Below are 23898 nucleotides of genomic sequence, written 5' to 3'. Positions count from 1 at the left end.
TTCATGAATAGTTATGTAAGTGTTTTGGTTGTAGCTCTGCCTACTCCCCACACTCCTACCAAATGTGCCACCTACCTAACTGCTCAGTTCCATGGATAGAGAAGCAGCAGCCAAGGGGCTAAAAAGAAGGCAGGACACAATAAGGGGAGGTTGGGCAGGGCTGTGTGAATTCACTGATGACAACTCAAAGAACCACAGTTACCAGTAAGCAACCTGCTCTTCTTCCTGGTCTCTGTAACTCAAACAAATGAGAGATTAGCAAGCTACAAACTATATGAAGAATGTCATGCCACAAAGGAGAAAAACACAGCCCTCCCAAAAGCAATCTCCACCTGAGACCTCGTGTCCACTTTGTAATGAGAAATTAGGCCCCATACAGACAGGCCACAATAAAGCTGCTTTGGGTCACTTTGGAGGTATGCTGTTTAAATGATACATGCATCCTAAGAGTCCGGAAGCTGTGCCAAAGCTGTGCTCCCATCCTTAGGATTGGATTTTGGCTTTGGCGCAGCTTTCCGGACTCTTAAGACGCATGCATCGTTTAAACAGCATACCTTCAAAGTGACCTGAAGATCAGTTCTCAGACAACTCATAAGAATCCTGCTACACATTATAAACCTATACCATATAATAAGGCCCATTAAAATGCTAGTGGGTGGCATCTGAATGAAACAGAACAATCACAAGCTATCAGTTACAGACTCATTCTACACAGCACAGTGATGTTGAATATACAAAATCCATAAGCATTGTTACTTGGTAGATTTTACAATATGACAAATACACATGTAAGTGGAAGTCTTTTGGTAAATGTCCTTACTGAAATCCATAAAATGAGAGGGTGGTCTCAAAAGACTAAACAGTCTTACAGCATTCACTTTAAATATATGTTGTCATTATATTCACATGTTTATTATGTATAATAAATGCATATCCAATGAAAGAAAAAGAATAACAGATATGTTAATTTCTACAGGTCTCTTAGAAATCTCACAATGGGGTCTAAATCTTAAAATGTTAAATATCTACAAAATTAAGCATGTTAATGACTATTTCATCTGCTTCATGTATCCAGCCTGCCTTTAGCTTAACAAAAAATGAATGTATTAATATATACCTATCAAAAATGCCATACTACACACACAAAAAGTTCCATTATTATAGCATTCACTTTAACCAACAGACTGGGATAAAGGGCCTTCTAAGATGACAAAAACTTTCTTGTCCTGAACACCAAGGGAATCTTTGCCTGAGAGGGATCTCATAGCTAACAACTAGAGAAATATGGAAGCTACCACTGATAAAGGCTTCCCAAAATACAAGATGAGTTTAAGATATCCCCAAATGATAACACCCTTCATGTAATAATTTAATTCTAAATGTATGATTTAGAACACATTGTGTACTGGTGTCATTCAAAGTATAGCAGAGGGAGGGTGAATCAGGAGGAACAAGCATGAATGAAGAAGGGGGAGTTTGCTAGCTTGTTGCATACCTTCACTGTGGAACTTCTTCAGCTTCATGTGGGTCAATGTCTCTTTGCAGGGCTCAAGCCCAACCAACAGTCCCCAGTAGGTCATCCAGCTGTATTAGGTCAGCTGGTTTGGCTAGGAGATATAAGCCACTCTGAGAGCCTTTAGGGCAGGGTATAAATGCCATAAATATATTAAATAAATATAAGTAGGAATCCTGCAGGACAGTCCACTACTGGTGGGGTTACCACCAAAGAGGGCAACACCAAAGATGGGTCACCCTTTTGGAAGATCCACGAGGGTGAGGGCCTGTCTTGCTGCTTTAGAGAAGGGATGACATTTGCTTACTTAATGACATCTCACTGTCAAGATATGCTGATGGCCATCTTTGGAAGGGGTGTGTGTTGTAACAAAGAGGCAGAGATAATTGTGCTCAGGAAGTAGCTATCCCTACTTTTGTACAGTTGTACAAGACTCAGAGATATATGGACATGGGAAACAAATGTCCTACTTTAAGGGAAAGATTCACAATAAGCTGTTGGTTGCTCCCAAACTGTCTCCCAGTTCAAATATCGTTAGCTGCTGCTACATTTCCCCAAGGATAAAAAATATGCTGCTCAACATCTAGTTGATGTTTATGCTTGTGAATTAACCTCCAGTTTCTAACACTTAGCATTATTGAATTAATTTTCAAATCTAACCACCTAGGTTCTGATTGGAAATCACCTTTGAATGTGCTTTTGTACAGCACTAAACTGTGTACTCATATATGAGTGCCTTACAGAGGGGTCTAGGAAGAATGGGCACAAAACACACATATTCTACCACCCCAGTGTCCACTGAAAAGTGCCAGCAGGGACTCATAAATTGTCCTTTAATCAACAGAATGCAAACAGTACAGTATATATTGCAGGGCCAGAGCCAGTGTGGTGTAGATAGCAATAGAAATAGCATGTACGTTTCTATGAACTCAGTGCTCTCTACGAGGTTTACAATCTATATGCTAATTGTCCCCGACAAGCTGGGTTCTCATTTTACTGACCTATGAAAAGATGGAAGGCTGAGTCAACCTTGGAGCCCCTAAGATCAAACTCACAACCTTATGGCTGCAGTACTGGCATTTAACCACTGCTTAGTAGTTTGAGTGTTGGACTATGACTCCGGAGGCCAGGGTTCAATTCCCAGCTTGGCCATAAAACCCACTGGGTAACCTTGGGCAAGTCACACTCTCTCAGCCTCAGAGGAAGACAATGGTAATCCTCCTTTGAGCAAATCTTGCAACAACAAAATAACAGGATAGGAAATTACTTGAAGGGACACAACAATGTTTCAGGGCTAAATCCAAATATGAAGAACAGAACCTTAAGCTTACTGTAATGTGCTTCAAGATCTACTGCCTGTTAAACCCTGAGAACTCTTTTCCACTGCCTTCAAAGTTCCATAGCTCTCAGCTACAATGTCAGAAGGGAAAATAAATAGTTCTTCAGCAAGAAGTAGCATGTTTTTATTGCAGTACTTACAGAGAAATCCTGTATGCATCTGTCTGCTCAGAGGTAAGTCTCATTGAGTTTAGTGGTTCTCACTCAAGAAAATGAATGAAAGATTACATCATTTCTTTCTACCAATGAAAAGCTGCAATGCTGTACTTGATAATCTTGTAGGCAGAGTCAGTTTCTGAGCAGATATGTATAAAGGCACAACACAATACGATGTATGTCTACTGAGAAGTAATTTTCATTAAATTAAGTGGAACATATACCCACCCTGCATTTTTTTTCCTCCTTAGCAGATGTTTTGTGGAAAGAAAAATACAAAAGAAGCAGTGGGAGAACATGTGCATTACAAGTGGAAGATAACATTATCACCACTTCATACACCCCAGAAAATCCAATGAGTGAAAGCAGATGATCATATAACAGAAGCCTCATCTAGAAGTACCTGGTTTTCCATAATTGCTTAAGACCACAGCAGTTTTGTCTGTGACATTTTAGCTTTGTGGGCTAAGAGGCATTTTCAGTTATGGTACTGGTCTAGCAGTTGTTAATCCTTGTAGTTCCTGAGTTAATAGTCACTCTAACAATTCATATTACTGTAATAAGTATCAACTGTTCAGTATTAAATAATGTTTGCTAACTGACTTGCAAAAATTAATAGCCTTGCAAAAGGAACGATTAAAGCTGGGAATAAAATTCACCACATAATCACACTAATCTTTGCAACATTTTTACAAGATTCTTAGTTTGTTGCACCCTGGAGATAGGGCAGATGAGAGTTTCAAATGCAGACATTCCATATGGCACTACAGACACACTAACACCTGGACACCAAGCCCTGATGCCAAGCTAGTCCAAGAGGGGTCCAGACAGCAGGGGAAATCTGCATTGCCTGTTGTAGCACAGTTAACAAACAATTAGCTTATAAACTCTGCAATTTTAACCACTCTTACTTGGTAGTAAGCCACAGTGAATATAGTGGTACCTAATTCCAAGTAATCATGTATAGGAGGATCTGGCTAAAGGTAGGAAGGAGGTTATTTTAATCACAGAAACAGAAAGAGTAAAACAAATGTTCACAGAGCCTTCTCATTTTGTCTGAAATCCCCATTTTTTAGTATACTGTTATCAGGTAAAATCACAATTTGTCTATGCAAATAAACGGCATAAATGGAGCACTGGCTTTGAGTTGAAGATGCCACAATTGACATGGCAGCTTAACTAGATTTATGTTTGCTACATCTCAGGGATGTGGGACACAGGTTGTTTTCTATCTTTCTGCAACATGATTATGTACCAACTTCAGGTGATGTAGGCATCTAGACAGTTCCTTACTCTAAAATAGCTACTCAATAGCCATGACAGATCCTTTGGTATAGATATAAACTGAGGGCCTGGTTTCTACAGCCAATCCAGACACCAATTCTCTCTTCCCAACCTATTACAGGACCTAGTAACCAGGGACATAGCCAAGGGGGGGGGGTTCTTGGGGTCCGGACCCCCCCTTCCATTAAAAAAATGAATGGTGTGTGCTGCTGCGCTGCCGTGCCCAAGCCCCATTATAATGGTAGCACTTAGTCTGGACCCCCCCTTCCTAAAATCCTAGCTACGTCCCTGTAGTAACATCAAGGATTCATTGACCACTCATCTACTAACCCCATCTATTCCTCCACCTGCTAGCAATGGCCTTCTGCTGTGTACAAGGAGGCTGGTTTCCATGCTAAAGAATCAATATATCTAACTTTCACATTAAGAATTTCATTGTTCAGAAACACTCTGCTGCCAACAAAAATCACATTTTTCCTCCAATTGGGAATATGGTCAAAGGGGGATTATTTCCCTTTGTGAAATAACTGGAGTAGAAATATTGGTTGGTTTGCTTCTTTGTGTTCAGGATCCAATCAAAATCAAGATTTTCTCTCAGTGTACAAGCGTTAAATGTGCATAACAAGCCTAGCAATATTGTGTTATTTTCCATTACTGCTCCTGTGAAATGTCTTATGCTAACTTTGTATATACTGTACTTGAGCTTTGCCTAGAACTGTCAAGTATTACTTCTTGTATGCCATGGTCTTAGCATATTTTTTCTCTGTACCTCTGTGCGTGTATATGTGTATGAGACACAAAGAGACAAAGAGAGATTTGATGATTCTGAAAAAGATGCTTATGCCATAGTAAGCTGTTGATTAGATTCCACAAGACCTTTTTTGTATTTGTTATGTTATTTTCTATTATCTTCCTATATCTTGAAAACATGAGTAATAAATAATTAAATATGGTGTGTAACACTGGTACAGATCTGTATCAGCAATGTTCTATTTATTTCACTAATAAAGTTCAAGTATTTGACTACTTGCAAAGAAATCTTATTTATAGAATGCTTGGGTTTCAACTGCCAGTCTCATCCCTTCTAAATAATGAAAGTCATAATGCAGGGTTTCTATTGATCTAGCCCCATATCATTTTTCAATATGGGGATTTTAACAGGGGATCAGCTTACAACAGCTTGTCTTTTATCCTTTCTTTCCAATCTCTAATATGTGGTGGCACACCTTTAATTATTGTGTTGCTATAAATCATAACCTTGGACATCCCCACAGTTTACAGTTGGGTGATAATAAAACTGGACTACATTGCATGGTTATTGTAAACCACTGTCTGTTGCTCCACATAAGCCCCTCCTAATATGAATATAACAGCTCAGTATTGTCCCCATCTGTCTCTATTATGTAACATTATATTTGGATGACTTCTTCAATCCTAGCATAGCAAATATTTGCACAGCAATTAAAAAAACTTTTTACATGATATTTTCCATACCAGATCTGACTCTGAATGAATATCAATGTCTTTCTTTACTTTTCCTTTGGGAGAACACTGTTTTCCCCAAATCTTTGCAACAAACACATTCTGCATTTCTCCATTGCCTCCTGTGAAAAGCTGTATTTCTCCCACAAAACTAATGGTGTGCCTTAAAAATATAACCAGGAAATCCTGCTGAAATCACTATCTATTTGCAATCTGTTGCAATCACTACCTATTATCCTAATAGGGCAACAAGATAGGATTGGGATTTCCACTGACCATCCAGTTATCTCACTAACTGATCTAGGAGAAGTGGACTTTATTTCCCCCAAACGTATTATGTTGAGGGTATTTGTGCTAAGAGCCCCTCATCAGAACTGACTCAAGATTTCATGGGTTTCATAAAAACCATTACGCTGTCTCCATTAATATTTAGTCCTCAACACTGTTGCTCTGTTTTCTGCTGGCCAAAGTGATGGTGATCTGTGGGAAGAAGGGGAGGGTCAACAGATCTTCAACAGAGGCCTTGTTGCACATCCCAACACCCTATGAATTTAAGTACCTATCACAGGGTTGTTGTTTTTTTTTGGGGGGGGATTGTAGAAGCACTCCAACTGTGGAAATTCCTCTCAAAGGCAGTCAGTCTGACTCTGTTCTTTCGGAATTTCCAGTGGGTAACTAAAACTGTGTTAACTGTGTTTTGATCCTTAAAATTAGGAGTAACTGCTCTGGCTGTTTCTAATTGTTTTTAATTTGTATTTAGCATTTTAAATGTTTTTATCCATCGTACATTACATCAGAGTTAAGAGGCAATAAAGAAATGTCTTTCCTTGCTGGCTCGTGGGGTAATTTACGTAAGTCGCCATTTCTATCTTTAAGGAGTTTATCAGACAAGGGAAACTGGAAGTATAATCCAATGGCAATCTGAACGCAATCATGGGGTTTCACGTTATTGCGTGATAACCCACTACACGCAAATTCAGGCAATGGGAAGTCAGTCTGAGCGCAATCATGGGATTTCATGTTATTGCGTGATAGACTACCACACACAAATTCGGGCAATAGCATGCTATTTTTGGACAATGGGAAGCCAGTTCGAATGCAATGAGCATTCATGTAATTTCACTAAACTACCGACTTTAAGTTAATGCGTTCTGGCCCCACTTTCTTTTCATTCGAAATTAAGAGAAATTTCTCCCGTTTGATAAACTCCTAAGGTATGCAACAATGATTAACTGTATTTTAAAAGTAAAGGCATTTGACTTCACCACCCAGCTCTGTGCTGAATGTATGAAATTCATATCTTATATGGGGATAGAATTCAAAGATACAGCTGTGTTAGTCTGGAATATCAATATGCATAGGGATCTTCTGAACCTTTGAGACAAACTTAGCAAAATAAGTTGTAGCATAAGCTTTTGTAGACTTAGTTCTACTTCCTCAGATGCATGTTTTATATTGCCTGCTATGAATATCTTGCTAAAATAAAAGTTAGCACACCATCTTTGAATCTGTGCAGTTCATCAAACTAAATTTTGAATTTTTGTAGTTTGCTTGTAAAAGACTACAGTTACTGGGATGGACAGAAAAGAACAACCAAATGATCACAAGACTGAAGTGGCTCATCTATGAGGAAAAACTACAGATTTTGTGACTCTTTAAGGGAAAGGCTAGTATGGAGAGATATGAGGTGCTCCAAACCATGCATTGTATGAAGGAAGCAAATAATATAATACTAGCACTTGTATTATCTCAGAATGCTAGAACCTAGAGATATTTACTGAAGACGAATGGTGGGAATTTCAGGACAGTTGAAGGAAGTACCTTTCCACAGCTGCAGCTGCACAGTTCTCCCCTTTTAATGCTTTTCTGAAATATGTAGGACCACAAGGAAATACAGTGAATAAAGAAATGAGGATGATATAAAACAGGGTTCAGCTGGTGCAAGTGATGCTCTTCAAAGATAATAATTTAGACAATATTGTATCATTTATCACTCACATAATCTTTTCTATTTTTCCCCATTTCCCAAATAGTATTTCATTGTTGGTGACACTGGCAGTGATAATGAAATGCAGACTCCGCACATACATTTTCTTACATAGCTGTAAGACTATTTGATTACATCTATTTTTCAAGTTACATGATATTAGAATCTGTCCCAAATCTTTACATATATAGCTTAAAGCAAAAGAGAAATTAATGAATATAGAGACAGTATGCAAACAAATAGAAGTTGACACTGCTATTATTTTTCCATTCAGACCTGAAACCCAACTTCCCTATCAGTTTTATAATTCTATCTGTTATAGATACAAAGATACCATCCTTTGTTATCTAATAAATTAGGATGATCAACTGATGCTTCATCCATTAGAATTAATAATAGGCAATATTCTGTTAATAACTGGGAACCTTTTTCCAGCTTTGGAAATACCATACTGATTAGAGTTTGGTAAGGTAACACTCTCCCCCTTCTGTAAGCAGGCAGAGTAATAGCTTGAAGCCAGATTAAAATTAATTTGGATAACAGTAGACCAAAGAACAGCTATGAATGGATTGATGATGGAACACTTCTGGGTGAAAATGTGCCATCTGGGATTCCAGTGCAAGATTACTGGAAGCACTACGCGCTCTTAAGAATTTGCTAGTTTCTGTTGTTTCTGCTTGTGTATTTGTATATAAAATGAATATTGCAAAGATAATATATCTAGAGTGCTTTATCGTGCAAAGAAACCAACCCCTGAACAACAGTAGGGGGGAAATTGTTTAACCCTTCAGATGTTATTTAGCTGCAAATCCCAGAATTTCTCACCATTCACGATGCTGGCTAGGGTGGCTGGGAGTTGCAGTTCAACAATGTCTGGAAGATTGTGCAACTCCATGGCCCGGGAACTTACTTTATTATTATTTAATGCTTATAAAATTCCTAAATTAAATTTCTCTAAGCAAATGTACATATATGGAAAACTCAAAGGCGCACAGACTAATAGAAATAATACAAAAGAGGAAAAGAGTGGGAATGAAAACAAGCACTGAGCTGTAGCTGTTTCTGCAGTCAATGGATGAGGCCAGTTTGCTCTCTGCTTTGCAGTATCTCATAATTCAAATACATACGATGCATGTAACAAACCTATAACTGATCTGCATAAACACAATTCTTAAACGCATGATGACAACAGTAACTTTTATCTAGGTTTTCCAAGAATATTTTATGATTCAAATGCATAAGAGGCTTTTTTAAAAAAAAAATCTTAGATTTGACTTGTTCTTAACACTTGACAATCTGCCCCACAGCTCCCAAAAAGCAAACCAAAGGAGAAAACGTTTGTGATATTGCTTGTACTAGTGCAGTAAATACCCTAGGGTATGGAGCCATGCTTTTAAAAACTGCAAGTAGTGACCAAAGCAAGTGTGAAATTCCATATCACCACCACCTTCTCGCCTTGTCTGCACCAAAAATGCCAAAAGATTTATTTCACTATGACACATTAAATCCTAGCAAAGAAGAAGACTATTCAAATATATTCACTATTACTCAAGTCAAGCTGCTTGCTATAGCTGTGACAGGGTGTGTTACTGAATACAGTAACCCAATGTTTTTTCCAAATGTTTTGCTTCTCTAAGGTCTTTTGCTTTAGAAGTGGAAAGCACAACATATAATCTCCGTTCTGTCCATCTACCCACCATCCTGTTGCCAGCAAAGAAGCAGAGCTGTGGCAACATAAAGTAGCTCTTAAAAGATGAATTTAGTGCAAAGCAAGTATCAACTGTGAGCCTTTCCCTTCTATAATGAACAGTATGCAACCTGAGTGTATAAAACCAACTAGATATTGCGTTGTTTTTATCTGATACGCAGTGACTTCCCCAAATATGTGCTACTGCAAAAAGTCTTGAGAATCTCTGCACTAAAGTAAAATAGATTTAATAGATGTTTTAATTGTAACTTGTTTAATCCTTTTTAAGGGGGGAATTTGGGACACAAATTTGTAAATGTGGATTTTAACGTGTTGTAAGCCGCTTTGATTGTCTTGTCACAGAAAAGCGGGATATAAATAAAAGTTTTATTTATTATTTATTTTAAAAGAATGTGGAATTTTAAAAAGTCACAAAGATGTAAAAAAAATCTCTCATATTGCTGTCAGCAGAGGGATAAGTTCCTTTCCAATCAGATCTTACACATTTATACAGCAAAGGATGCAGCATTCCTTTGGTTGGTCTCAATTTCCCATAGCTATCCAAGGGAACAAGCAAAGAGATTAGCCAGCCTGAACTGGATCGCTCTGGCACATTTGGAGCATGTTAGCAGGTGGAGTATCATGGTTGGGCAGGAGCCAGCTCAGTGGGTTTCACCAAGCAGAAGCGGATTAACCGGCATCTTCCCTCTTCCTGATAGAGGTTCTAAACAAAGCGGTCTGCAACCGGAGGCAGGAGAGACAGGAGTATCTGCACTAGTCGGAACAAGTTAAATAGAGGAATCCAGTGCTGGGGGACAGAGGCCCAAAATGGCAACCCAATGAGTTGAGGGTACGTTAAAGGGCACCAAACAGTGTTCACTTGGAGCACATCATTCTCTCCTTCTATTAATCTCCATGGAGGAGACGCTCCTTTCCTATATTCACAAGTAATGGGGTCCAGATTTCCCTCCTGCCATCCAAAAATAAGTAGCATGCAGAAATGGATCTCAGCAGTTTATTTGTCTCTTGCTCTTTGAACAACTCGGCTCAGCTGCCGGCTGCCCAGTAAAGGAGAAAATACTTTAAAAGTTAGGCAACATTTGGTATGCAAAGAAATCTTGGAGCCCCTTTGATACTAACTGAAAGAAAGAAGCTGGGAGCATGAGCTGTCTCAGACTTGAGCCTACTTGTGCTAGGAGCATGAGCTTTCATAGGCTTGAGCCTGCTTTGCTGGGAGCATGAGCTTTGTAAGTTTGAACCTACTTGAGCTGGGAGCATGAGCTTTCCTAGACTTGTGCCTACTTGAGCTAGGAGCATGAGCTTTCGTAGGCTTGAGCCTACTTGAGCTGGGAGCATGAGCATTTGTAAACTTGAACCTACTTTCTCACATGCATGAGATGCAGTGGAGGCCAGACTCTACATTCTGGAGTTTATCAGACAAGGGAAATTGGAAGTATATTCCAATGGCAATCCGAACGCAATCATGGAGTCTAACGTTATTGAGCGATAGACTACCACACGCAATTTCAGGCAATGGGAAATCAGTCCAAATGCAATCATGGAGTTTCACGTTATTGCGTGAGAGGTGATCACACACAATTTCGGGTAATGGCAAGCTATTTTCGGGCAATGGGAAGTCAGTTTGAATGCAATTCGAATTCACGTAAATTCGCTGAACTAGCAAATTCATGTGAATGCATTCTGGCCCCACTTTCTTTTCATTCGAAATTAAGATAAATTCCTCCCATGTGATAAACTCCTCTGTCTTATGCATCTGAGGAAGTAGGCTCAAGTTTAAAGCTTATGCTCCCAGCGTCTTTTTTTCAGTTAATCTCTAAGAGGCTAAGAGGCTCTAAGACCCCTTTGCATACTGATTTTCCAGACTAACACAGCTATCTCTTTGCGTTCATGTCATGTATTTAATTGCCCATATCATGGATTTATTTGGTCTGCATTGTATGTTTATGAACTAATATGAAAGAGATGTAAATTTATTTTAAAAATATTGCTAGGAAGCCATTTTTATTTGGATTTAGTCAACATTTGTTCATCTTTGAGATGCTAAGGAATCGTTTGCTGTCACCTGCTCTAAACAATATGTTGAGAGAGGGGGGGAGGGAAGGAGAGAGGGAGAGAAGAAGAACGTGCAAGTGATACACAAGCATTTTTGGGGAAGACAGAGTGAAATTGTGCAACTGAGGGAGAAGTCTGTCAGCATGCATTGCAATGCCCTTGAAATTCCTTGGCAGCAGAAATGTGGTCTGTTAAACAGGGTGACTAGATGTCCACTTCACTGGATGCAGAAACACACAAACATTTCCAACCATTTGAATGCATGTTTTTGTTGTGAGCCTTCAAGTCATTTCCAACTTACACAGAACCTAAGGTGAACCTGTCACAGGGTTTCCCTGGCAAGGATTTATTTGGAGGAGGATTAACACTGCCTTACCCTGAGGCTGAGAGTATGTGACTTGCCCAAGATCACTCTGTGGGTTTTTGTGGCCAGGTGGTGATTCGTACCCACACGAGTCCTAGTCCAGTACTAAAACCACTACACCACATTGGCTCTCTTTGGATGCCTATTACAAATGAAAATGGAACTACAATCCAGTCTTTTATTTTGAATATGGATCCATCAGCTAGTTGTCATTTCAGCTACAGAGGAATTTTCAAGGACTACAGTTGTGGCCAAGTGGTGATTCGAATCCTGGCCTCCATAATTCCTAGTCCAGTACAAAAACCACTAACCGCATGGGCTCTCTTTGAATGCATAGTACAGATTGACTGTGGAACCACAACCCAATCTTTTCAAATATGGGGCTAGTTCTCATTTTCAGCTACAGAGGAAATTGCAAGGACTACAGTAGTCCTTGAATGGGAGGCCAACCACCAGACTGGCCAGACACCCTCCTAAATGCAAAGGGGGACCAAAATGTTGGCCATTCAAGAAAAAGATTGGAGGTGACCACCAAAGAAAAGCTAGAAACACTTCTCTGAAATATAAAGGCAGGTTTCTGGGCCATGCTCAAAACAGAAGATGCCTTGGAATTCTTCCTGGGCAGAAGGCTGAAATGCAAGGGGAAAGGAGGACGTCTGGTCACCCTGGAGGGAAGGATAGGAATGAAGGGAGGGAAACAGGTGAAGGTGGGTTTGAGAGAGAGAGTCATTCTGTGAGGCAATTCTCTGGGCAGGAGGTTAAGGATGAGAATTGGAAAAAGGGGGGAGGTGGTCCACAGTGGGAGCTTCTGGTCTAAAAAAGAGTGAGAGCAGATCCTTGAAGCCTTTCCCAAGGCCTGGCAGGGAGTTAGAGACACAGTTTTGGTGGCCTTTGCCTTCTCCCTGCTGGACAGAAAGGGAGTGCTCTACCTGTCACCCTTTAGGGACTTTTCTTATCTTGGGGGAAGAAAGAAGGGACTACCACTGAGGAGGGCCACTTGGCTGCATCCCCCCTGCTGCAGGGCCATTTTGCTTCAGCCTAAATGCCTCAAGGGTCCAGTCAACCTACATCCAAAGCATGCCTTTTTCATAATGGCTGCATCCACACTGGAGAAATAACTTGGTTTGGCACCACTTATGCAGCCACTCTGACTTGGGTCCAAAACACACTGCAGAAACAATCCAGCTCGAGACCGCTTGTAAATGCCCTGGCTCAGTGCTTGGGAATCCTGAGGGTTATATTTCATTGTGGCCCCAGAGCTCTCTTGACAGAGAAGACTAAAGGCCTCACAAAACTACAGGTTCCAGAATTCCCTAGCAGTTCAAGCGGCCTCAAAGGAGGTTGGCATATGTTCATATGGTGTAGTCCTGGGATTTATAGTTCATTGTGACACCACAGCTCAAGGCAAAATATCTCACAAAACTCCAAATTCTCTCGGTCCACTTCACACAATCTAAAGATGCAGCCAAACTGCATAAATAACCCAGGTTGATGCCACTTTCACTGCCATGCCTCCATTCTGGGATTTATAGTTCTTTGTAGCACCAGAGCTCTCTGACAGGGAAGGCTAAATCGCTCAGAAAACTACAAATCCTATCGGACTACTGCACACAATTTGAAGCTGCAGCCACACTGCAGAACTAATGCAGGTTGATGCTGCTTTCACTGCCACAGCTCCATGATATGGGATTCTGGGATTTATAGTTCATTGTGTCACCATAGCTCTCTGGCAGAGAGGGCTAAATCTCTCACAAAACTACAAATCCTATTGGTGTAATCCGTACAATTGCAGTCTGTAATCGTTTGAAGCTGCATCCACATTGTAGAAATAATCCAGGTTGACACTACTTTCATTGCCATGGCTCAATGCTGTGAGATTCGGGGCATTGTAGTTTTGGGAGACATTTTGCCTTCTCTGTCAAAGAGCACTGAGGCTACAAAAAACTACAGTTCCCAGAATTCCACAGCATGGAACCATAGCAGTTAAAGTGGCATCAGTCTGGATTATTTCTGCAGAGCAGATGTAGTCAAAGCCATCTTCTTCAGATTTCTCTACTTATTATTATTATTATTATTATTATTATTATTATTATTATTAGCCTTTTATTTTCCTGTGGGTTTTGGGGGGAAGGAGGAAGCTATGGCACCAGCTGTAGGAAAATGTATCATTTTTATAATTATTTATAAATTATATGTGCTAATTATAAAATTTATAAATATGAATGTGATAATTATAGAAAATAATCCCATTCCTCCAAGGGGATTATGTTAGTTACTTTAGTGCTTTTAAGATGAGGTGTAGAGTTCTGTAGAGGATTAGCTAGTCGGTAGGATCTGAACCCACATCCACACCAGATACTGCTAAATGTAGATACTGCATCAAATGCCTTTATGAAGAACATGGAAAGTATCACCATGGACGAAAAAACACAAAATGCAAAACCAGGGCATAGTATATTACAGTTGCACTTAGTGTCATTGTAATATGCTATGCCCTGGTCTTGCATTTTGTCTTCTTTCGTCCATCGTGATGCTTTACCTGTTCTTCATAAAGGAATTTGATAGAGTGCAATTTAGAATTAATACAACAGAAGTGTATGCAATGCAATACCTTTCCAGACGCCATGCAGATTATCTCCATGTCAGGGAATATAATACATACACACATGCATGCATACACACACACACACACACACACACACAGAGAGAGAGAGAGAGAGAGAGAGAGAGGATGTGTAAACACTGGGAAGCTGCAGAACAGGAGTTACGTGGGGTAAAACTATTTAACTATGGTCCAAAACACACTGGAGAAATAATTCATTTTGAGACAACTTCAACTGCCCAAGCTCAGTGCTAGGGAATCCTGGGATATGTAGTTTATTGTGGCACCAGAACTCTCTGACAGAAGGTTAAATGTCTCACAAAACTACAGTTCCTAGAATTCCCTAGTATTGAGCCAGGGCATTTAAACTGGTCTCAAACTGGATTATTTCTGCAGTGTGTTTTGGACCTATGTCTAGCCAACCAGGAAAAACAATGTAGTCGTGGTTTGAATGCTGGAGTAGGACTCTGGGAGAGCAGGTCTCTGTTCAGCCATGAAAACCTGCTTGGTGACTTTGAGCAAGTCATATTCTCTCAGCCTCAGAAAAGGCAACAGCAACCCCCTCTGAACAAATGTTGCCCCCTCCCAAAAAAACAAAACTTTTATTTATTTATTTATTTATTTATTTATTTATTTATTGCCCTTGGACTGCCTTAAGTTGGAAAGGACATGAAGACACACAGCACACACAACTAATCCATTTTTCCTATGTGCAAGCTTTGTTTTAATACAGAAAAAAATATGAAGCTAGTTATTATGATTTGAGCTTTACAGATAAAGGCTAATTTACCTAGGGGAGTGAATGCAATAGTAAAAATAACTTCCCCACATTTGTTTTAATGTGAATTCTATTCAACAGTGCACCTGTTGCATTTGTGCCATCTATGGGTGTATGATTCAGTAGGCCTCAGCATTTCCATATGCTTTCAATGTATTTTGTACTAGCTCTGCAGTGCAATTTTTAAAAAGCCCAGCATAGGAATCATGCAGTCCTTGGTCTTCAGGAAGCCCTTTGGAGGGTTCACAGTGTGGCCTTTGAAAAGCCCACTGCCCTGCAGCTACAAAATATTCACTGGAAAAGGGTTTTCAGCTAAAAAAAAAAAGTACACGCATTTGGATAAATCAAATGATGAAATGCCTTAGGTCAATGGGCCGTTATTCACAAATTAGTGTTTAAAGTAGTGCAGTTTCAGCATCTAAAATGGAAGCTGCTGTAGGCTGGACACTCTTTGGAGGTTGGGGCCTTCCTTCCTAATCCATACTGTGTGGGCTGTTTGAGAACAATTTTACATACAGTTATAAGGTTGTTGTTTTTTTCCTGAAAAGAAAACTGTACAAACCATTATTGTACACTGAGATTTCACTAGTATCTGTTTTGCCACGGTTAAACTTTTATTTATTTTATTTTTTGAAACTACAATAGAGAAAGCCGCCTTCAACCTGGGTCCTTTAAAAAGGCAATTTTCACAAGGTAATATAAATGGGTGTCTGGGGGCTGGAATTGTTGGGTACTTTTTAAAACCTATATTGAAATTATATCTGTATACAAATATATATGTGTGTGTGTAGCGACTTTCAGCGACAAGGGCAAAACGCTGCACAAATTCCAAAATTCTGTCCTATTTATTATATATTACTTCACGTTCCAAGCCTAACCTAATCATTACGTTCCCTATTCTGTGAGCTCCTGGTATTTACTTTGCTTGTATGTATTATGGGTGTACATGTAGTGTATTTATGTTTCTGTGCATTATTTTGCCAGTGTCTAAGAGCTGATTATTATTATTATTATTATTATTATTATTATTATTATTATTATTCTGCCAGTTCTGCACTTCATATCTATTCGCCTTTATCTGGCATAAATTCCAGGTGGATTTTCTGCATATATTACTATACGCCTGAATACATCTGTCTTGAGCCTCATTTTGAGAGAAAGGTGGAAAATAAATCAAATATAAATAAATAAATGTGTCGCGTAATTTGCACTAATGTAACCTCTTCTATATGTATATATTGGCTGTGCGTGGATCTGGTGGATTTCTACCTGGATGCAAAAGCCTGCTATGCAACGTTGTGCCTTTGAGTTTGTATAGCTGCACCCTTTCATCTTATTTAACTGTGAGTGGAATTCTGGTTTGCGCTAAACCCATGCATTTCATATTATGCTTATTCTGCATATATGCATCTGAGGGTTTTTTAATGCCTATAAATGTAAATATACTTTTTTCTCTCAATGGGAATTAATATTTGATGGTGCTATCCTCCCCCCCCCCCTTCCCACAAATCTCTGCCACCTTTTACCCCTATTTTCCCTCTTCTTCCTTAATCCCAGGCCCATTTTCTGTCACCAACCAGACTTTGCATATAAGGCAGTTCACCTTTTCCTTTCTGCAGCACTAACAAATATGTTTTTGGGTTTCTTTCAAGATCACCAACGAGCAAAACCAGTTAACGTTGGGTCTCAGTCAATTCAGGAGAAAATAATCCCCATCTGTGAAATTATTCCAGAGCTGGAGACAGAATTGGCTTTGTATTGCTCCCTTGCACCTCTGCCATGCTGCCAGCTTATAATGTGCAAGGTCTACCTTTTCTTCACTGTACTTCTTGTTAAAAACCTACGAAGAAGAACCCTGACCAAAGAATCAGAATGAAGACCTGAATGAAGATACTCTTGAATTTGGATAAGTGTATATATGTAGTGATTTATGTATTTTTAATTAAGATTTCTGAAAAATTAATAAAAACAGTATGTATATATATTAAAAAAGAATGAAGACCTGTCTGTCTATCTAGCGCAGCGTTCTGTTCTCACAGTGAGCAACCAATTGTCCATGAGAAGATACAAATATTGGGATTTATTTTAAAAGAAAAAAAATCCATTACTTATCTAATGATTTAGGTATTGCAAATTGGATTCACGTTTTGAAAATAACAGGAATAATAACCAGAGCAAAAGATGGCGGTGGAATTTTGAAGCAGCAAGTGATGTTTCGACAGAACAAGTGATGGTTAAATACACACACATACATACACACACACACACTTGACAGGCGTTTTAAAGAGAACCGATAAGTCTTGGGCTGCATCTACACTGGAGAAATAACCTGGTTTGGTACCGCTTTAACTTTTCTGGTGCAAGGCTATGGAATTCTGGGAGTTGGAGTTTGTTGTGGGGTCCAGAGCAGAGACCCTACAACAAACTCCAACTCCCAGAATTCCATAGCCTTGCACCAGAAAAGAGTTAAAGCAGTGTCAAACTGGGTTAATTCTCCAGTGTGGATGCAGCCTTGGAGCACTCTCCTTGCATTTTCCACCAGTTCCTATCTCCTTAGCGATGCCTCTGTTCCTAACAAGTCACCAAGAGATGGATGACCTGTCTCCACTCATCTCCAAGTGTATTTTCTTGCACAACAATGGTTACTGAATGAAAGAAAGAATGTAGGAAAGAAAGTATGAGAAGGTGCACCTGCCTCTCCCTGCTTCAGACTTGGAGGAGCCAGAGGCAGAGGCAGAGGCAGATGGCGTTTCCACAAACGAAGCTCAAGGACCGATCAGTCCGATGCCTTCCAATGCGTCCCTTGTGAATATGATTAAGGGGAAAGGGGTAGAGGACTTGCTCTCAAGGATATTGACTCAGGAGCCTTTTGCTATTTGGGGGAATGTGGGAATGCTGTTGAAGCAGGTCAGAAAGTCAAAGAGACCAGATTTAAAACTGAACGTCAATGCCTTGAGTCCTTTTGTTGGGAGAAAGGCGGGCTATAAGAAAATGATGATGATGATGATGATGATGATGATGATGATGATGATGATGATAGTGATGGTGATGATGGCAGCCAGTGTGTAAATTATGGTGAATGAAAAACATGCCTCAACAATGCCATCCTATCCAAGTCTGCTTAGAAGTCAAAGCCCCAGAGCATTTCCAAGGAAGTCTATATAACAGTCCATCAGAAGTACCCTGTGAACCCTAAATCAGATCAAATGCACCTTCTTCTAGCAAAAGGAGGGATGTTTTCACAAGGAAAACGATCTGCACTGAGAGCATTCCAAAATGCAAAAATTAAACTCCGTATAAAGGTATTTTAAACTCCGTATTAGCAAGGATGCGCTAGATCTGGATCTTCTCCGGCAGCGAGGTTTCCGTTTGCAAAGGGATCGCGCAGCCCCTTTGTGACTAAAGGGAAAGAAAGACTTCTAGGCAGCACGAGCTTTCCTTTGGCTCGAGCCCAATTCCTCAGGTGCTTCTCCAGACTGACACCACCTCGCAACGTTTCCCCGATTTGTGCAACAAATAACGGGAGCGGAAGGAGGCCCAAAGGAAGCGAAGTCTCCCGGCAAAATCCCAAGGTAAGCATCCTTTCCCGGAGGGAGGGGGGACCTTGTACTTCTGGACTCCCACTCCTAAGGAGGGTCAGGACCCACAGGACCAGCTCAGCGCCATCATCATCATCATCATCATAACAACAATAAAGGCAGCGGAGAACGGCTGCTGGGGGAAACATCGGTGCCCTCGCTGCATTTGGAGCCTGGGAAGCGAAAGTCCCGATCCGAGGGAGAACAAGGAAAACGCTGGGATCGAAGGGGAGGGGAGGGAAGGGACGCCGCGACCCAGGAGCAGAGATGCAGCCCCTCCTCCTCCTCCTCCAGGCCAGGTCTTTAGCAGGGATTGTGAGGGAGGGAGCCAGCAACAGGGAAAGCCTGCCCAGCTGCCCCGGAGAGCGGCTTGGGAAGAGGCGGCGAGGGCTGGCTGGCTCAGCCCAGGGGGCCAGGGCTGCTGCCGCGGGCCCCTTGGGGCTCACCTGGGCAGAGCAGCCGGCCAGCCCTTCCCAAGCCGCTCTCCCTCTGGCCACGCCCCTCTCTGCTGCCCCAACGTTCTGTCCCTGCCCCCTCTCGCCCCCTCGCCCCGCCCACCCCGCGCAGGTAAACTTTGAGCCACCCACTTGGCGGCGGAGGGGGAGGGGCACGAGTCTGAGGTTGAACGTCGGCAGATGTCCCCGAGATCCCGGCTATTTATAGAAGCACCAGGCGAAGGGGGAGGAAGAGGAAGAGGAGGAAGGGGAAGGAGAGGAGGAGGGAGAGGAAGAGCAGAAGGAGAAGGGGAAGAGAGGAAGAAAGGAGGAAAAGGAGAGGAGGAGGAGGAAGGGGAGAGGGAGAGGAGGAGGAAGGGCTGTCAGCGTGGCTTCTCTCTCTGCGAAAAAGCGAGGCGGGGGGCAGAGAGAGCGGAGGGCGGCCCCTCTTCTGTCCTGGACAAGGCCTGGGGCCAGGTGTCCTGTCCTGGGGCTGGGTGGGCGAGCGAGAGCCCCGGCCCTGGGCGCCCGAGGGGGGTGTGGTGGCAGGCCAGGCGGGGCGGGGCGGGCGGCACCTGCGAGCCTCGCTGGCCTTCCCTGCGGCGCCGGAGGAGAGAAGGCTCCCGGGAGGAGCCTCTGGCGGAGGATCCAGAGGTTGCCTTGGAGCTGGCTCCCGCCTCGCCTCGCCAGCGCCGGGGAAGGGACTACACAGAACCCCCAAAGACGGCATGTCGCTCCTGGTTGAGGCGGATCCACAGCGGTGGGGCGGGGAGTAAGGCTGGGGACAGAGGACTGGAGGGGAGGCTGGTGGCCCTGGCACTGGGGGCGAGGGTGCCCCTCCGGTGGGTGGATCGGGGCTAAAAATACGCGCCTCCTCCTCCTCCTGCTCGCCTGCCCCGTTCCCTCTTTCCCCTTTCGGTCTGGAGCAGCCCCGATCCCTCCGCACCCCCCTCTCTCTCAACCTCTCCCTCTTCCTTTGTGTCGCCACCATCTTCCTGAGCCTCCTCCAGAGCCCACCCAGGGCCCCCGCCGCCGCCACCATCGTGGTGCTTTTCTAGGCAGAGCCCAGCAACAGCAGTAGGAGAGCCATTTTGCTTTGCCAAGGAGCAGCGGTTGCCTTCGGAGGAATGTGGGGGGTGTGAGAGAAGGAGAGAAAAAGAGGGGGGGAGGAAGGAGGAGGCAGGCGAGGCTGCATGGCTCAGGCAAAGCGGGCGCAAGGAGGCATCGTGCCTGGCAGCAGCAGCAGAAGAAGAAGAAGAAGAAGAACCCAGAGAAAGGAGGGGGCGGGGGAGGAAGGATGGATGGAAGCCCACCTGAGGGTTTGCGAGGAAGGAGGGCACCAAGCCTTGCCAGCCTGACCTGCGTGGAGTGCCAAGAGACCCCCCACCTGGGCATCATGCAACCAGCCAGCCCTTCTCCCCTGGAGACCCCAAGCTTCCCTCGCCTGCCCCCCTCAGGCCTGCCCCGATCCCCCTCCCGAGCCCACTCCCATTGCTGCCAAGGAGGGGGGCATCCAGATGCCAACGCCGCGCCTCTGCGGCTGCCATCCCCTGCGAGGGTCCCCTGGCTCCCGCCCGCCCCACGCAGCCCCCTCCTCCTCCTCCGGCTTCCTTCTCCAAGGCTCCCTTCTCCAAGGCTGGCATCAACATGTCGGAAGGGCTCCAGGGGTACCTGCCTGGCTCCGAGCAGCATGGCCGGCTCTTTTGTGAGCCGCTGGGCGGATGGTGGTTCGTGCCATTGGTACCAATGAGCCTCCGCTTGCTGCGATGGGGAGAGGATCGATGGCGGGGGTATAATGCCCTCTTTGCCCCCCACCCAGCCCTGACAAAAGAAAAGCGGGGGGGGGGAGAGAAAGACATCCGGGGGAGTCCATGCTGGCCTTACCTTGCTTTGCAGAAGCAGAACCTCTTGGCGGACAGATTAAGGGAGTGGGCATGTTGGGAGTCTCCAGTCTCCTCTGCTCGCTGGCATATCATCCACATAAGAAGGGCGAGATGGCGGGGGGGGACCAGTGAGGAGGGGGCGAGGCCAAGGGAAAGGGTTCAATCGTTGAAAAAAGCTCTGGTTCCTGAGAGGATGCCTTGGTCGCCTGGTGCCTTGGTGCAAATCCCACCCGAGAGAGAGAGAGAGGGACCGGGCGAGCCTTGGGCGAGGAGGGCTCAGGCGCTGTGGGGCGGAGGAGGAGGAGGAGGAGGAGGCGGCTGGGGGTGGCGGCGGCAGTCGGGGCCCACGGCGCACATGCCACTCGCTCCTCGGCTCTTCTCGCCCAGAGAGACCCACATCTGGAGCTCCAGAAGGAAAGAGGCGGAAGGGGGCTTTCTTCTTAGCAGAAGGGGCTGGCTCCGGCTGTCGGTGCTGAGGCTGATGCCGGGGGTCCTCGCAGGAGCATGATGGTGGTGGTGATGATGGTGGTGGGACTCCGGGCCTCCCTTCCTGAAAGGCAAAGCGGGGGGCAAAGGCTGGCACTGCCGGAGGAGGAGGAGGAGGACCCCTGCCCGAGTGAAACGCAGCCACCAGGCAAACGCATCTCCCCTTCCCCAAAAAGCCCTCCTCAGGGACGGCCAAGCGCTGGACCGTAGCGATGATGGGGCATCATCCCTCAGACCCTTCTCTGCGATGCCATGGCTGGGATGGGCACCAAGGCAAGGAGGGCCGAGCGGGAGCCACCTCCACCTCCGCCGCCGCCGTGCGAAAAGGCAGGAGCCCCGGATCCCCTCCCTCCCTCTCTTGCACACACACACACACACACAGAGGCACACGTCCACACCCGCGCCTGCGCACCGAGCCCTCCCGATCCCCCTCCCCTCCCTCCTCAGCCCCAGACCCCCTTCCCTCTCAGCCCAGCCTCCTCTGCAGTGCCATGGCCGACACGGGAGCCATGCCCACCCAGCCACCTTCTCCTGGCACCCAAGGCATGGGATCCGGGGCAGGAGGGAGGGCAAGGGCCCAGCAAAGGGGTCCCCTTGGCCTGCCCCCCCCGGGCCCCAGTGACCCTCTTGCCTTCTTCACCTGCAAGCTGCCCACCCTTCTCCTCGGGGGGGGGGACCTGTTGGCCAGTTGGGTTTGGGCACCAGGGGGAGGAGGGAGGGGTCCTCGGAGGGGGGTCTCCAGCCCCAACAGAGAAAGGGAAAGCCTTGAGGGTCGGAGGGGGGGCCTTCACTGCGGATGATGGAGCAGGGAGACCAGGGTAGTATGCCTGTTGTAACATAGGAGGTGGCATCCACACTGCGGGAGGGATCCGGATTCTTTCTCCTGTGCGGATGGGCTCTGGGAGGCTGTGGATGCCAACCGTGGGGAGCAACCCTTGTCATCCCCAAAAGGTCGAGAGGCTCGAGGTGAAGAGAGGGGAGCTTCATGGCCTTGAGGCCCCTGGGAACCACATGCTGCAAGGCAGGCACCTCTGTGTGTGTGTGCTTTACAAGTGGGAGCGTGAGTGAGGGCCTTCCTCCTCTTCCTCCTCCTCTTCTCTGCCTGGCATCTCTGATGGCATTCTGGCACCGGAGGAGGGCAAATGCACCGCCGAAGCCCAGCCTCTCAGCGCCCCCTCCTGGCCGGAGCCGAGGACGGCGGAGGACGAGGGTCAGGAGGAAGAGGAAGAAGAGCTGGGTCTGGCCAGGTGAGGCCCCCGGTCAATGCTCTCCCTTCGCGACCCCTTCTCCGAGGATGCTTCCACCAGAGCAGGGGGTCCTCGCCGATCAGGAGGACAAGCCGCTGCCAAATGGAGGACGTCCTCCAGCGAAACAACGGAGGACGTGACCTAAAGCAAAGCTCGCGAACGCTCCTCGATTCCCCTGCTTCTCGGTCCTGCTCGAAAGGGAGGGCGTTTTGGAAGGCAGAGGGCAGACGTGGAGGACGTGCCCTGGAAAAGGAGGACGTGCCTGGTCACCCTCCTCCATGCTCAAGATAGGGGACCTTTTGGAATATCTCCTGGACAGGAGGCTGAAATGGAGGACAGGAAAGGAGGACCGGGAAGACCTGTTAAAATGCCTTCTGAACAGGAGGCTGGAATGGAGGACAGGAAAGGAGGACCTGCCTGGTCAATCTTTTCCATGCTCAGAATGGAGGACCTGTTGGAAGGCCTCCTGGGCAGAAGGCAAAACTGGAGGACAAGTCCTGGGAAAGGAGGGCGTGCCTGGTGACCCTGCACCTGGGCCTCCCTGCTCTTCCAATGGAGAAGAAAACCCCGGTCCTGGGAGAAAGGAGGAGGAGGAGGAGCTGGGGAGAAGCTCTGCGTGGCTGCTCCCTGATTCAGCCTCCCAACCTCGAGGCCTGAGAAGAAGAGGCGCTGCAGCCAAGCGCCGGGAGATCGCGCAGAATCCCACATTCCAAAGGCATCAGAGAGAGAGGCAGAGTAGGCTTTAGGAAAGCTCCGGCTGCCCACCTCTTTCCTCCAGCTGGTCTCAAGGTGCTGCAAGGTCTCTCTGCACTCTGGTCGCATTACACTGTCACATAGTGCTGTTGGGTTCCACTTTCACTGCTCCGGCTGCCTCCTGTGGAATCCTGGGATTTACAGTTTAGCAAGGGGATGCGGTGGCTCAAGTGGTTAAGACGCTGACTCTGATGGTTGCAAAATCGGCAGGTTGACAGTTCTGCCGCCATAGTGGGATGAGCTCCTGTCACTA

General features: G+C 44.9%; 1 protein-coding gene across 1 annotated transcript in view; it reads right to left on the bottom strand.

Moving 5' to 3' along the window:
* The window catches only part of GRIN2B (glutamate ionotropic receptor NMDA type subunit 2B), a 336121-nt gene extending 314188 nt beyond the window's left edge, over nucleotides 1-21933 (bottom strand). The window contains exon 1 of the mRNA XM_042470225.1: nucleotides 21161-21933. The gene's annotated coding sequence lies outside the window, so the exon portion shown is untranslated. The remainder of the gene's footprint in view (nucleotides 1-21160) is intronic.
* Between the last annotated feature and the right edge of the window lie 1965 nt (nucleotides 21934-23898).

This window comes from Sceloporus undulatus, chromosome 5 (genome assembly GCF_019175285.1).
Source record: "Sceloporus undulatus isolate JIND9_A2432 ecotype Alabama chromosome 5, SceUnd_v1.1, whole genome shotgun sequence".
NCBI classification, from domain to species: domain Eukaryota; kingdom Metazoa; phylum Chordata; class Lepidosauria; order Squamata; family Phrynosomatidae; genus Sceloporus; species Sceloporus undulatus.
Note: the sequence above shows the minus strand (reverse complement) of the source record. Positions and strands in the feature narration are given on the sequence as shown.